This window comes from Cornus florida, unplaced genomic scaffold, assembly GCF_030987335.1.
Source record: "Cornus florida cultivar Cherokee Brave unplaced genomic scaffold, ASM3098733v1 CherokeeBrave_3.0.0_Hap2_Chr10, whole genome shotgun sequence".
NCBI lineage: Eukaryota > Viridiplantae > Streptophyta > Magnoliopsida > Cornales > Cornaceae > Cornus > Cornus florida.
In genome coordinates this window covers 10077364-10093819 of record NW_026775580.1, presented here as the reverse complement: position 1 = coordinate 10093819, position 16456 = coordinate 10077364, and the positions used below count along the sequence as shown (strand labels likewise).

Here is a 16456-nt window from a genome sequence, read left to right as displayed (position 1 = left end):
AGTTAGTGCCAGAATAAGAAATTTTAAGCACGATATAGAAACATGTATGTCAAGTAAAAATAGAGAAAACAAATATGACATGAATCTATGCAAGTGGCAGGATATGAAACATGCTAAACAATGTAAGTATGAAATGCATCCAATATGGAATATCGCAGGCATTGGGTATATATGAGATAGCATGAACATAAGATATAATGAATGAAGTGTGTGTGCGAGATTTGTGAAGTTCGATCGATCACAAAAGTTAGATCGATAGAAAATAAGTGAGATCGATCTCACAACTTCGATCGATCGGATACATGAGTTCGATCAATCTCTCAAGATCGATCTAAGATACAAGTTCGATCGATCGAACTGTACGACGATGAAAACTCAAAGGTCACAGATCTGTGACTTTGGAAGCATGGGGCACACACGAACGTATTTGTGGGCCCTTCAACACAACAAATCATCTAATCCCATCACCCAATCATGGCCCATACTCCAAATCGAATAAAATCATCAAAAATATATACACATATATACACGTATATATATATATATAGACACAAATGCTTTAAGCTTCAACAATGGCAGATTTTGTCATGTATATAGCATGCATTCAACATATAAAGCATGTATGCACAAGATTGAAGCTTAAATCATAAGGGACATTCTCGGATCTTACCTCAAACGAGGAGAGAAGTGGAGATGTGGAAGAGTGGAGATGAATCCGAGAAGGGAGAGATAGATCGATGCTTAGATGCTTGCCGAAAAGTTCACCGAAGGTGGGAGAGGTGATGGCACAATGGCGACGATGAAGGGGGTTAGGGTTTGCAGAGAGGGTGAGATTGATCTAAGGTATCAATCTAGAAAATCCTCGGTTCTTTTTTTAAAAAAATTCCCGACAGAGTTCGATCGATCGAACTTCAATTGAGATCGATTAAACTTTGATGAACTTACTTCAAAGTATTTTTGGATTTTTGAAATTTTTGAAAATTACAAAATTAAAATTAAAAATTGGAATTAAAATTAAAATTGGAAAATAAAGTAAAATAAAATAGAATAAAATATTTTTCGGTTTTTTTTTTTTTTAACTAATTAAATTTAATTAAATAAACACTAATAATTAAAAATTAATTAAAATATTTTTAAATTTTTGAAAACTCTTTTGAAAAATAACATAAAATGAAATAAAATGAAAATAAAATAAAATAAAAATGAAAATATTTTTGGATTTTTGAAAATTTGAAAAGTCAAAACAAAAACAAAATAATGAAACGAAGAACTGAGATCGATCGAAACAAGAGTTCGATCGATGAAACAGAGAGCAAAAATATGCAGGTTTTTGGCTCAGAAAATTGGCTAAGTGTTGAAACTTGAAGATCGATTGAACTTGGAAGTTGGATCGATCGAAGAATTTTCAAATCGATCTTGGAATGTTTTAATCGATGAGACAGAGAGGTGAAATATGCAGGTTGATGCAGGCTCAAAATTTTTCAAAGTGTTGAATCATGAGATTGATCGAACTTGGAAGTTGGATCGATCGAAGGTCTCCTGATCGATCTAAGAGTTAGTTCGAACGATGGGACAGAGAGGTGATTTGGATGCAAGTTTCTGCAGGCTCAAAATTTTTCTTAGTGTTGAATGCAAAATGGAGTTCAATCAATCGAACTCAGGTTTGAGATCGATCGAACTATGAAGAATGCTCAATAATAACATGAAAGCTCGTGCAATCCTCACCAAAGTTCCTTTCAATGCATATGAGAACCAAAAACAAGTATCTAGACTTCGCAAGAAATGAAATGAAAGATAGAAATGAGGGAGGAATAGGGTTTTGACACCCTACGAAATGTCTTTACTAGTCTTTAACATCTCTAGAAAGACATTGGACTCTTTTAGCCCAGATCAAAGATCTTATAATGCATCCCCTCCTTGTCGGGGTGATAGATGCTTTGAACTCCACCCGACAAATGGTTCTTTGAAGAACTTATTGGATTAAGCTCAAAAGAAACCTTTGGTCCCTTGTCTATACAATTACAACCTTTGGGCTTCCATGCCCTTTCAAACCAAGAATTTGAAACAAGACTTTTAGAATGCAAGGTTGAAGATGATCCTTTGGAAGTTTTGGTTTTACACAAAAGCTCATTTCCTTGACATTATAGATCATAGCATTCATCTATAACATTAACTTCTCCTTCATATTTGTCAAATGAATTGGGTATGGGATTAAAGATATTCAACTTCACCTTCATGTGCCCAAATGAGATCTTCATTATCCCCATCCTACAATTGATGTTGACGTCCAAGGATAATGGGAATTTGGCTCTTAGGATTGGGGACCAGTTCTGTGTCGATGACAACGAAATCAACCGGGAAGAAGAATTTGTCAATCTTTATCAAAACATCCTCAATTATACCCCTAGGCTTCTTAATGGACTAGTCGGCAAGTTGCAAAACTACTGACGTCGGTTTCAATTCACTTAGGCCCAATTTGACATAAACCGAGTATGGAAGAAGGTTAACACTTGCTCCTAAGTCAAGAAGCGCCCGATTAATGATATGATCACCAATAATGCATGATGTAGTGGGTGAACCGGGGTCCTTAAACTTTGGAAGAGTGTTATGTTACAAAATTGAGCTTACTTGCTCGGTCAAAACCACTTTCCTTGGTGCTTGGCTCTTGTTCTTCCGCTTTTGGGTGCACAAGTCTTTCAAGAATTTGGCATAAGCCGGAATTTGCTTGATTGCATCCAATAGTGGAAGATTGACTTTCACTTGCCTAAACATTTTCATGATTTCATTGGTTTTTGCCTTTTGCTTGTCTTTTGAAATGGATCCTTTTAAGGCATCTGGAAATGGAACTTTTGGTTCAAACACTTTTTCAGAATTTTCTTTTGAACTCTCTTCAACACAAGAAGTTTTCAAATCATTTTTCAACAAAACCTTTTCAACATCATTTTTCAGAACTTCTTTTTCAAACACATCTTTCAAAACTTTCTCATTTACAAGGTCATGTATATGCAATGAAGGAGGAATGGGATGTGACACAGGACGGGTGACAACTTGAGGTTGCACCGGTTCACTTTCTTCATTGGACATTCCAACTTGATTATCCACAATCCTACCACTCCGCAAGGTAGTCACCGCATTAACATGTTCAATGGTGTGGCCTTCCGATGAGGAATGGGTTTCCATAACACATTGTTGCTTAGGTGGGGCATTAATAGGCATCTTTCCCTTCTCTCTTGCATTGAGAGTGCTTGCTATTTGCCCTACTAGGGTTTCTAGCTTCGCAATATATTGAGAGTGAGAATGAAACAATTGAGTGTTAGCCTCTAAAGTGCCAAAGCATTCAAAACTTTTTCTTCAAAGGCGGGACTTCTAGTATTTCCTTGGGAATAAGATTGGTTGGGAAAATGAGATTTAGCAAATTGATTCCCTTGTGATTGATAAGGTCTATAACCTTGGGATCCTTGGTTTTGAAGTGGAGCTGGAATGTACTTCCCTTGAAAACCGCCTTGGGAAGGGTTTGAGCCCTCTCCCTGGTTTTTCCAAGAGAAATTCGGATGATTCCTCCAACTTGGATTATAGTGAGTACCACAAGGATTGTTCCCTTGGTTCACAAAAGTTGCATTGACATGTTTATCAGGTTCATTTTGCACTTGTCTGTGAGGACAATGAGAAGTAGAATGAAGAACACTAGAACAAGTCATACATGTTTCATTTGATGTACGATGAGAATGGTTAGGGAAGGAAGATACTTGGTTCGCCGAGTTTTGGTTAATCAAAAATTGATCAAACCTTTGAGATAAAGACTTCATTTCGGCGGCTATTTCATTTGAATGGTCGACTTGATGTAAGCCAACACTCCTCTTACCTTGTGAATTTCTACCATTCTTGGATGATAGTGTTCTATGCAAAGAATTTTCACTCATGCTCTCATAAAGACGCCACACGTCATCCTCATGCCTATCAATGTATGAGCTACCCATGGAAGTATCAACCATACCCTTATAGTTGTTCGATAAGCTCTCAAAGAAATATTGAACTAATTGCCATTTGGGCATGTCATGATGTGGACACTTCCTAAGCAATTCATTGAAGTGTTCCCATGCCTCATGAAACATTTCTCCATCCCCATGTGAAAATTCTCGAATTGAGGTTCTCATGGCATTGGTCTTTGAAACCGGATAGTACTTCTTCAAGAACTCTTATTGCATTTCTGCCCAAGAAGTGATTGAAAAAGGCCTAAGATTGTTAAACCAATACTTTGTCTTATCTTTTAAGGTGAATGGAAGAAGTTTGAGTCTTAAAACCTCTTCCGGCATGTCCGTATATTTTACGGTGGAACATACTTCAAGAAACTCATCCAAATGCTTGTAAGGTTCTTCACTTGGAAGTCCATGATAGTTAGGAAGCATTTAAATGGTTTGTGGCTTAATTTTATAATGATGTGCTCTAAATGGAGGCAATTAGATGCATGCAGGTGCATTATACTCATTAGGCACATAATGGTCTCTTAAAGCAAGAGGTGGATTAGCTCCTTGAGGTGCAACATGAACACCTTGGTTTTGAACTCCTTGATTGATGATGGGAGGTTGTGGAGCATACATTGGCCTTGGCATTCCATATAGAACTTGGCCTTGTTGTTGTGCTGGTTGGTGAATGAATGGCCTAGGCATGCCTAATGGTACTTGTATGTTCTCATTGTGCACATTGGGATGAAGGATACCTTGTTGGTCTATGTGACCAAGGTCCTCAACATGATCATTATTATGGTCATCCATTGATAGATTGGCTCTATTTGAACTTCCTCTTCCCCTAGGATTTCTAACGATAGATTCAAGATGCAAATCAAGAGGGACAAGAGTTGGTCTCAATGAACGACGTCCATGCATGCACAATGCAAAATGCAACAAGCACAAAGAATGACAAACACTATGCCTTCACAACAATGCAATTAGACTTATTCCACAAACACTTAATTCATACTCCCATGCTTTAACAACAATGATGCAAGAACAATTAAAAATAAGCCTCCACGCAGGCTGATGATTTAACTAAGGGATTGAGTAAAGAAAGTCTCACAAAGGTCCTTTAACACTTCAACTCCAAATTTATAGCTTAGCTTAGCAAATTTTTAGAATTTTTAGCTTTTTACTTTCTTTGCTTGCTTGAATGCTTGATGGCTCCTTTGCTTGCTTCCTCTCCAACAATGCACCTAGTTAAGTAAGAACAACACAATAAGTAACCAAAAATAAAAATAAAAAAATAAAGTAAAGACACGATCAAAAGAGTACTAATCCTAATTGATTCCACAAATCCGACGTTGCCAAATCTAATCAATCAAATCCCCGGAAACGGCGCCAAAAACTAACTGCGCGATGTGTCGCCGCATTACAATCAAGCTTGAGAGTGTGTGGATTTTAAGGCGAGGGCCAAGAGTTTTACATTTATAGAAGCCACTACTACCTTTCACTATAAATATAGCTAGGGCGAGTAGGGATCGTCCCAATGGATTGTGAGGATCGAGCAAGGTCGTGGAATCGCTATTAGGGCTAGTAGGTCGAGTGATCAAACAATTGGTTGGTTAGTTGATTAGATAATAACTAAATTAAACTAAGTGATAACAAAAGAATGCAATTAAGAGTAAGTAAGAGAGAGTGAGAGGTCTTGGGGTTTAGAGATCACCACCAAGCAATGCATTTCCATACCATTGACAAGTGATTAATTAGGGCAAGTGGTGTGTTGCAATATTGGTGTGTGTGTGTTTGGTTGATTCAATAAGCATGATGACTAATTAAGCATGTATTGCCTAAACATCATGTGAAAGGCACAATATATCTAAGCGATGAAGCATATATTGTCTAAACAACATGTGAAAGGCACAATAGATCAAAACAAGTCATTAATACTTTCATTAAGCTCACAATCCAAATACAATATAAGGATAGAGACATATGCTACTTTCATTCAAAAGCTTGGATCATCAAACAACAAGCATAAATTGTCCTCCCATTTAACACTACACTATAACTACACTACATCTACACTATTAGCATGAAAATAAACTAGGGGAGAGGCACAATCCATTAAGGAATAAGTATGAACCATCAAGAGAATCACAAAAGCATTCTTTTATGCACTATGTTTTGACAATCTCCAAATCTATAGCATGAATACACATAGACATGCATCAATAACACAAACTCTAGAGACAAGCACATGAATATCTATTCTAGCATACACAGACATAAGGATAGAATGAAATGATCAATTGGAAGTATTAAACCACATAAATCATTGAATAAACAAGGTCTATATACATCTAAGTGTCAAAACATTAATTACGACACTAATCCCTCAATAATACACAAGATTAAGATATAGAAAGCATGCTTGGGGCTAACTCTAGCCCCAAGAGGATGTCTAGCCACTCATGGTGATGTTGCTCCAACCCTCAAGGGCTAACTCCATGGTTGAGATTTGCTCCTTGGTTGATGAAGAGTCTCCAATGGTGTCTCTAGCCTCCTCCTCCTCCTCTAAGCTTGCTCTCCAAGAGATTAAACCCTAGAATAGTCTATTGTCCTTTTGTAAAAAGTAATCTTTATCCTTATATAGGTAGGTTAAAATGACACCCAAAATGAGCTGGGGTCGTGCACACAATATTCCCTAATGATTGGATAAAGGATAATTTTCAATGAGATGGAAATTTAACTTTTTCGCACTGGAGGAAGTTCGATCGATCGAATTGGCTGAGATCCATTGAACTTAGGCTGGATCGATCCAACTAGTTGAGCTTTTTGGGAAAAGACAAATCCGAGATATTTTGAGAGATATTTTTGGGAAAAGGACAAAAGTGGTTAGTGGGTGGTACAGCTGTGGCTAGGATCAATCATTTAAATAAGGACAAAAGTGTTCGATCGATCGAAGGGTGGTGTTGGATCGATCGAACTTTTGGACTTTATGCTTTTGGGCCAAGGCTTAGATCTATCTTGAAGTGTTGAGATCGATCATTGTTCGATCGATCGAACCTTGAACTTGGATCGATCGAACTTAGCTGCTTGTCACCTTTGGCTTCATTTGCTTCTTTCTTTCTCCACTTTGCTCCTTTCTTTGTTTAATCCCAGAATTGCTTCAATTAAGCTCTTATTTGGCTGAGTTAGCTTATTTTTGGGATAAATGCCTGAAAATGGAAATAATACGAAATCAATCTAAAACGGTAAAGTAAGATAGATAAAGGTGCTAGAATGCCTAAGCTTAAAGGGTTTAAATACGCACTTTTCAATGCTCATCAACAAATCTGAGATATTTTGGCATTTTTGGGAAAGTGACAAAAGTGGTAGGTGTGGTGGTACAACTTGATAAGATGAAATCTTTTCGATCGATCGGAAGAAAGTTGGATCGATCGAATTTTGTGGAATCTTTAGATAAGGATAAAATAGTTCAGATCTATCTTGAAGTGCTGAAATCGATCAAAGTTGGATCAATCGAATATTTCCTGAGATCGATCGAACTTGCTAAATTTCCACCACTTACTTCCTTTTGCTCCCACTTTGCTCCCATCTTTGATTCATCTCAAGATTGCTTCAATTATACTCTTATTTAGCTGAGTTAGCTTATTTAGGGGATAAGTACCTGAAAATGGAAATAATACAAAATCAATCTAAAGTGGGAAAATAAGATAGATAAAGGTTCTAAAATACCTAAGCTTAAGGGATTTAAATGCGCACTTTTCAGTGCTCATCACACCCCCAAACTTAAATATTGCTAGTCCTTAGCAATGAACTACAAAGTAAAGGAATGAAATGAACAACTATACAACTATGAACTAGAAAGCAATAAATGGATAGCGCCACTTTCGTAGGGAACACAATTACATTTAGCGTATGCAACAAGCCTTTTAAACCCCTAGGTTACCCCTAGTGGACGAGTGAAGTCTCGTGAAAGTTTCCAGAAATGATACCCACAAACATTAAGCTCAATATCACAAAAGAGACACCAATATTGCAAACAAGCATTGGGAGAAAACTACCTCAAGTATGCAATTTTTCAACCTTTTCCAAGCAATTTCCCAAAATTTCAACATCAAGCAAGCATGGTCCTCCACACATCAAGAAAATGGTCATGCAAATCAAAACAACTCTAGAATCCTTTTTGAGTGGACCGACATCAAATATGCTGCTATCTAAGCCAACTAAAGAAATAATCATATCCTTACCATCAAACTAGCACACAAATCTAGTACCGATCATCAAGACAAAAAGTGGACCTTTTATTAAAGCTTTATTAAACTAGGTGCGCTTATTCTTTTCACTCGATTTTTTTTTTTTTTTTTTTTCTCTATCCCTAAGGATCAAAGATGGAAGCATAGTGTATTGTGTTGATCTATTAAGCTTTCTAGCGATTCATGAGGTCGAGCGTTAGGTCAATGACTCCCAAACCTGACGTCTTTAGGGCATTAGGTGTTCAAACACCCCTAAGGACTTACAAGATCAAATAAACTAGGCTACAAATTAAAACAACCTCTATCTAATCATTTCCCACTTCTCACCTTTTTGGAGAAGTCCTCACTTTTTTATTGCTTTTGCAACTTTTTTTTTTTTCTTTTTTTTTTTGAATAAACAAGTTCAATTATTAACCTAGAGTTTGGGCCCTCCACCTTTTGGCCGGAGAAGTTCAGTGCTTGATGAGGCTAGAATCCCGGCTACTTAGTAAAAAGGGTTTGTTATCCACCTTTATCAAGAATGAAAGCTTTTAATGCACTACTAGCCCAATTGGGATATAACCAATTCAATAATCAACAAAGCATGTACCCCACAAATGAATGCTTGTGTGCGCCTGTGGTAATGTAGAATCCTAGAGTGAATCTTAAAACAATCACAAAATCATGATGATGTGGACCACAAATGCAAGCAAGATATCAATCTTTCGAAAAATTTACTCCTAAATAGCATCCACAAGGCATACAAGGAGTATTGGACTCTCAAGTCAAGCAATTTTTAAATTTTAAGCAATATAGTCCGCAAAAGACAAAATCATAGCTAGTTATGGACTAATCATAATCAATCTCTCAAATACACAAGTCATGCTTAAATTTTTGAATTGAAAGCGAATACTGCAATTAACACCATTATCCCCCCCCCCCAAACTTAAATGGCACAGTGTCCTCAATGTGGAAAGAGAACAAAGGAAAGAGTATACCAGTGCAACTAAGCAAAGAATGGCCAGGACACAAGTATCCAAAGTAGGTGGTATAGCCCCCCCCTCCCCCAAAACTTGGGATTAACTGTAGTCTTGAAAAGATGGCATTGGATAAAAGTTTATTAGACAACAAAGGGGATAATAACAGTGCACAGTGGACATGCAAGTGTAAATGGGATAAGAAATTGAAGTAAGGAGAGAGGAAAAAGGTGGTCCTGAAAAATTCGGGCAGCACTCTCTCACTGAAGTCATTGGAATGCACCTGATGGAGTCAGACAGATAAATATATCAATAGACAATATGACATCCAAAAACAAAACATGTATAAAATAAGAACAGTATATAGTACATTGCAAGAATAGGGCCGACAGACTGGCCTAAAAAATATAACAGTATCAGAAATATAACAGTCAAATCACAGATATAAAATAAGAAGGAGATATAAAAATCATGAAGAGGAGGTAGGACAGGCAGGGCGTGCTCCGCGGATGTCTCTGGATAGATCTCGCAATGCGGCTATGATATCCGTATGGAGTGAAGTAATATTAGCCCGGATGGAAACCATGCCATCCTCCAGAGTCTAAAGACGCTATCCGAAGCTGGGTATCTGAATTGGAGCCTTAGGTGTTGCTGGATCGGGAGAATGATGATCCTAAGCCTGCTCCTCATCATGAATGGGCGACCCAACTGGAGAGTGATGCTCTGGGTCCTCTGTGGGCTGCTCTAAATTAATGTCCATATGCATGGCAGCCAGATCAACTGGTACATCGTCCGCCGCCTGCTCTGCTACTATTGCAGCTGCTGCCTACTCCATCTCCTCTATCTCAAGCTCTTCAGGTGCCTCTGCAGCATCCTCTTGTAGACTCTTGATAAGAGCCTTGTAGCTCTTATCCCAGTTCTTCTTCTTGAACGAGCAGGCCCCAGCCTCAGTACGCTCCCGGTGCTGGAAGGGATGGCGTTGGTCCCGCAATATCTGTGTAATGAGATGGCTAAATGGGAGATACTTAGCCCGTTTGGGCTTGGCTTTACTGATGTGATCAACATATAACTTCATCATAACGCTCCAGATGAGTGCAAGAATGGATAGCCAATGCCCTGTATAGAAGGTGTATAGAGCTGTCAGATAGTCGCCGCGCCTCTGTATCTTGTGGCCGACCATGAATACATTTCGGAATAAAACCGAATCGAAGAACCATAGGTCGTCTGGCAGATAAGTGCACGTGGCAAAAGTCTCGCCAGCTGCATAGTGACCTGTGAGTGCCACTGCCATGTCGACATAGGAAGGCCTCCATATAGTAGGATATGTAGCCTCGAGATCAGGAGGGCAGATATGTGGACATCGGCAAGATCTGGATAGAGTGTCCACAGTGATACTGATAGGGTGGCCGTCAATGGTAGTTTACAACTCCCTCAGGTTACTTGGGACAGGTTGGAGGTTCTGGAAGAACATCCGGACTAACCTCGGATACACTAGATATGTAACAGGGGCTAATATGGCTGAAATGCCCATCCAGTCTATGTCATCATATGCTGCTCCGGTAAGAACAGACCGGGAGAAGAAGTCTATATCGAAGACCGACTCATGCACCACCTGAAAGGGTGAGTATCTCGACAATGGTCAGTCTAAGTCCTGGGCTGGCTGAGCTGGTGGTGGTGAAGGAGATGGTACATGCTCAGCCTTAGCATCAGCCTGTGAAGAAGATGCCTCAGTCGAAGACTGTAGTCTAGAGTCAGCGGATGGAGACTGAGGTGTATCTGCCTCTGGCTCGTCCTGTATCTGCTCCGGCTCAAGCTCAGGAATGGGGTCCTGGACGTGAGATGGACCTACCTGGTCGTCTAATCTTCGCCTAACTCTACGATGATAATGTCTACAGGCAACAGTCTTGACCCTAGCCAAGGCCTGCAAAATAAAAGGAAACTCAAAAAGGAAGTTAGTGCCGGTATGAAGAATTAAAACACAGTTTATAGAATCATGTATGTCAAATAAGATAGACAAAACAAATAAGGAACATGAATCTATGCAAGTGACAAGAAATAGGTGACATGATGTGAAACATGCTAGACAGTATAAGTATGGAATGCATCCAATGTAGAAAACACAGGCATTGGGCATGTATGAGATAGCATGAAACACACGAGATGGTGTGTGAAGTGTGTGATACAAATATGTGAAGTTCGATCGATCACAAAAATGTGAGATCGATGTAAGTTCGATTGATCTTGAATAAGTGAGATCGATCTGAGAAAAAGTTCGATCGATCGAACTGTGAGGTGAAATTCGAAAAGTCACAAATCTGTGACGTGGATGGCACGGGGGCCTCACAAGCAAGCTCGTGGGCCCCTCTACATAACAAATCAACAATTTTGGTCACTTGATTAGGTCCGTCACCCCAAAAATCAAAAATTAAAACCAAAAATATAAAACGATATATATACATATATACATAGCTTCAAAGCTTCAAAAATGGCAAGAACATCATCATAACATCTTAGATTTAACATAGAAAGTATGGATTCATCAACATAAAGCTTGAAATCAAAAGAGAAGAACTCAAATCTTACCCAAAACCGAGAGAGATGTGGATCAAAAGAAAAAGAGATGAAATCTGAGATCCGAGATGAGGGAGAGAGATTCGGGCACGTTGGATTCATTGGAGAACTCGCCGGAGATGGAAGGGAAGGTTGCAACGGCGAGGGGAAGCTAAGGGTTTTTTGGATCAATCTGAAATAATCCTTGGCCTCTATTTTTAAAAACATTGCCTCTTCAGTTCAATCGATCGAACTAAAATCTTAGATCGATCGAACTAGTATCGATCTCTCCTCACTAAAAGACAAAATTGTTTTTGAAGCTTTTGAATTTTTGAAAATTAAAAATCAAAAATTTATTTATTTATTTTTTGGATTTGATTTTTGAAAAATAAAACTAAATAAAAAAAAATAAACTAAGTAAAATAAAAGAAAACAAAAGAATTATTTTTTTTTGGAATTTTTGAAATATAAAATAAAATAAAAGAAAAGAAAATATTTTTGGGATTTTTGAAAAAAAAAAAAAAATACAAGAAATAAAAGTATTTTTGAAAACCTTGAAACCCCCCCCCCCCCCCCTCCTCCCCTTTTCTTTAATTCAGAATAAAATATTTTTGGAGTTTTTAAATTGAAAATTCAAAACAAAAGTCAAACTTAAAGTCAAAACAGTAAATCAAAGAACAGAGATCGATCTCAAAAGAGTCAGATCGATCGAACATGCAAAAATCTGCAGACATGTTCAAACGATGGGACAGAGAGGTCTTTGGATGTAGGTTGGATGCAGGTTCAAAATTTTTCTAAGTGTTGAGACTGCAGATTGATCCAAGATGAAGTTGGATCGATCGAAGAACTAAAGATTGATCTAGGAACAAGTTCGAACGATGGGACAGAGAGCTGAAATATGCAGGTTTTCTTCGAACGATTGGACAGAGAGGTGATTGGATGCAGGTTGGATGCAGGTATCGAGTTCGATCGATCGAACCTCTTTTGAGATCAATCGAACTGATGCAAAATGTCCACTTTCAATATGAAAGTGCATGCAATCCTAATCACAATTCCTAGCAATGTATATGAACCTAAAGCAAATATCTAGACTTTGCATGAAATGAAATTTAAAATAGAAATGAGGGAGGAATAGGGTTGTGACACCCTACGAAATGCACTAGTCTTTAACGTCTCTAGCAAGACGTTAGGCTCTTTTAGCCCGGATCAAACATCTTGTAGTGCATCCCCTCCTTGATGGGGTGATAAGTACTTTGAACTCCACCCAACAAATGGTTCCCTAGAGAACTTGTTGGATTAGGCTCAAAGGAACTTGTTGGTCCTTTTTCAATGTGATCTTTAGGCTTCCATGCCCTTTCAAAACAAGAGTTTGAAACAACTTTCTTGGAATTCAGGGTTGAAGATAAACTTTTTAAAATTTTGGTTTCACACAAAGACTCTATTCCTTCACATTCATGGTCATGATATTTCTCTACAACATTCACTTCTTCATGCTTGTCAAATGAATTGGGGGTCGGATTGAAGATATTCAACTTCACCTTCATGTGGCCAAATGAGATCTTCATTATCCCCGTCCTACAATTAATGTTGGCATTCGCGGTTGCCAAGAAAGGACGGCCAAGGATAATAGGAATTTGGCTCTTAGGATTCGGGACCGGTTCCGTGTCAATGACAACGAAATCAACGAGGAAGAAAAATTTATCAATTTTGATCAATACGTCTTCAATGATACCCCTAGGCTTTTTGATGGATCGGTTGGCAAGTTGTAAAACCACTGACGTCGGTTTCAAGTCTCCTAAGCCTAATTTGACATATACCGAGTGTGGAAGAAGATTAACACTTGCTCCTAAGTCCAGAAGAGCCCGATTAATGACATGGTCACCAATGACACAAGATGTAGTAAGTGAACCGGGGTCTTTGAACTTTGGAAGAGTGTTATGTTGCAAAATAGAGCTCACTTGCTCAGTCAAGACCACTTTCCTAGGTGCTTGGCTTTTGTTCTTCCTCTTTTGGGTGCATAAGTCTTTTAAAAACTTGGCATAAGCCGGAATTTGCTTGATTGCATCCAAAAGTGGAAGATTGACTTTCACTTAACTAAACACATCCGTAATTTCATTTGTTTTAGCCTTTTGCTTGTCAATTGAAATGGATCCTTTTAAGGCATCCGGAAATGGAGCTTTTGGCTCAATTTTTTTTTCAGAATTCTTCCTTGAAGTCTCTTCAACACAAGAAGTTTTGAAATCATTTTGCAAATCACTTTTTCAGTTTTCAAATCACTTTTCAAATCATTCTTCAACATTTTTTCATTCGAATGGTCATGCATATGCAATTAAGGAGGAATAAAATGTGAAACGGGACGGGTGTCAACTTTGGGTTGCACCGGTTCACTCTCTTCATTGGACACACCTACTTGGTTGTCAATGATTCTCCCACTTCTCAAGGTTGTCACTGCATTGACATGCTCTATTATAGGAATTTTCGATGAGGGATGAGTCTCCACAACACATTGTTGCTTTGGTGCGGCATTCAAAGGCATTTTCCCTTTCTCTCTAGTATTTAAAGTACTAGCTATTTGCCCTACTTGGGTTTCTAGCTTAGCAATGGATTGAGAATGAGAATTAAGCAATTGAGTGTTCGCCTCTAGGGTGCCTAGAGCGGTTAAAACTTTCTCTTTAAAAGCGGGACTCCTACAATTTCCTTGAGAATATGATGGGTTGATTAGGAAAATGCGAATTAGAAAATTGATTTCCTTGTGATTGATATGGTCTATATCCTTATGATCCTTGGCCTTGCATTGGAGGTGGAACATACTTCCCTTGAAAACCACCTTGGGGAGGGTTTGAGCCTTCCCCTTGGTTTCTCCAAGAGAAGTTCAGGTGATTCCTCCAACTAGAATTATAGTGATTACCATAAGGATTGTTCCCTTTATTAACAAAAGCTGCATTGACTTGTTCATGATGCTCACTTTGCACATGTCCATGGGGACAATTGGAAGTAGAATGTAAAACACTTGAACAAGTCATACATGATTCATTGGATGCATGATAGGAATGGTTAGGGATGGAAGATACTTGATTTGCCGAGTTTTGGTTGATCAAGAATTGATCAAACCTTTGAGATAAGGATTTCATCTCGGCGGCTATTTCATTGGAATGGTCAACTTGATGTAAGCCAACACTCTTCCTTCCACTTGAATTCCTACCATTCTTAGAAGATAAAGTATGATGCAAAGAATTTTCACTCATGCTCTCATAAAGACACCACACGTCATCCTCATGCCTATCAATGTAAGAGCCACCCATGGAAGCATCAACCATGCCCTTGTAATTATCGGATAAACTCTTAAAGAAATATTGAACTAATTGCCATTTGGGCATGTCATAATGTGGACACTTCCTAAGCAATTCATTGAATCTTTCCCATGCCTCATGGAACGTTTCCCTATCCCCGTGTGAAAACTCTCGAATTGCGGTTCTCATTGCATTGGTCTTAGAAACTGGATAGTACTTCTTCAAGAACTCTAGTTGCATTTCTGCCCAAGAAGTTATTAAAAAAGGACTAAGATTGTTAAACCAATATTTTGCCTTTCTTTAAGGGTGAGTGGAAAAAGTTTAAGCCTTAAGACCTCTTCCGGCATGTCCGTGTGTCTCATGGTGGAAAATACTTCAAGAAACTCATCCAAATGCTTATAAGGTTCTTTACTTGGAAGTCCATGATAGTTAGGAAGCATTTGAATGGTTTGTGGTTTGATTTCATAGTGGTGTGCTCTAAATGGTGGCAATTGAATGTATGTGGGTGCATTATATTCATTAGGCACATAGTGATCTCTTAAAGCAAGGGGAGGGTTAACAATTGGAGGTGCAACATGGGCACCCTGATTGCCTTGAACTATGAGAGGTTGTAGAGCAAACATTGACCTAGGCATTCCCAATGGAACTTGGCCTTGTTGTTGTGGTGGGTGAATGAATGGCCTCGGCATGCCTAATGGTACTTGCATGTTATCATGATGCACATTGGGGTTGAGGATACCTTGTTGGTTTATGTGACCAAGGTCCTCCATATGGTCCTCATTATGTCCTTCCATTGATAGAATGGATTGACTAGAACTACCTCTTCCTCTAGGGTTACGAATAACGGATTCAAGATTAAAATCGAGAGGGACAAGAATAGGTTTCAATTATCTACGACCATGCATGCACAACAAGACATAAACAAGCAACAAATAATCAACAATCACTTCACCTTCACAACAAATCAATTAATAACAAACTTCATCCACATACAATTATCCCATACTCCCATGCTATCAACAATATGCAAAGAATAATAAAATTGCCTCCACGTGGGCTTACGATTTATATAGGAATTGAAATACAAGCCTCCATGCGGGCCGACAATTTAATTAGAGATTGAATTAAGAAATAGCTCACAAAGGGTTCTTTAGCACTTCAAATCAATTTTCAATTTTAGCCTTGCAAATTTTTTAGATTTTAGCTTTTTCCTTGCTTTTGCTTAGCTCCTTGCTAAAAATGCTCCTTTGCTCACCTTCTAGTTCAATGCACCTAGTCAAACAAGAACCAACACAATAAGTAACCAAAATGAAAATGAAAATAAAGTAAAGACACGATCAAAAGAGTACTAATTCCTAATTGATTCCACAAATACGACATTGCCTTCAATCAATCCCCGGCAACGGAGCCAAAAACTTGGTGGGTGCCGTCACGAGCACCCAAAGCTT

General features: G+C 38.4%; 1 non-coding gene and 1 pseudogene across 1 annotated transcript; both read left to right on the top strand.

Moving 5' to 3' along the window:
* The first annotated feature begins 4050 nt into the window (after window positions 1-4050).
* Window positions 4051-4149, top strand: LOC132280503 (small nucleolar RNA R71; annotated as a pseudogene).
* A 10944-nt stretch (window positions 4150-15093) lies between these two features.
* LOC132280589 (small nucleolar RNA R71) lies at window positions 15094-15200 on the top strand. The gene has a single exon (XR_009471611.1). It is a non-coding gene; the product is annotated as a small nucleolar RNA R71 (small nucleolar RNA).
* The last annotated feature ends 1256 nt before the right edge of the window (window positions 15201-16456 follow it).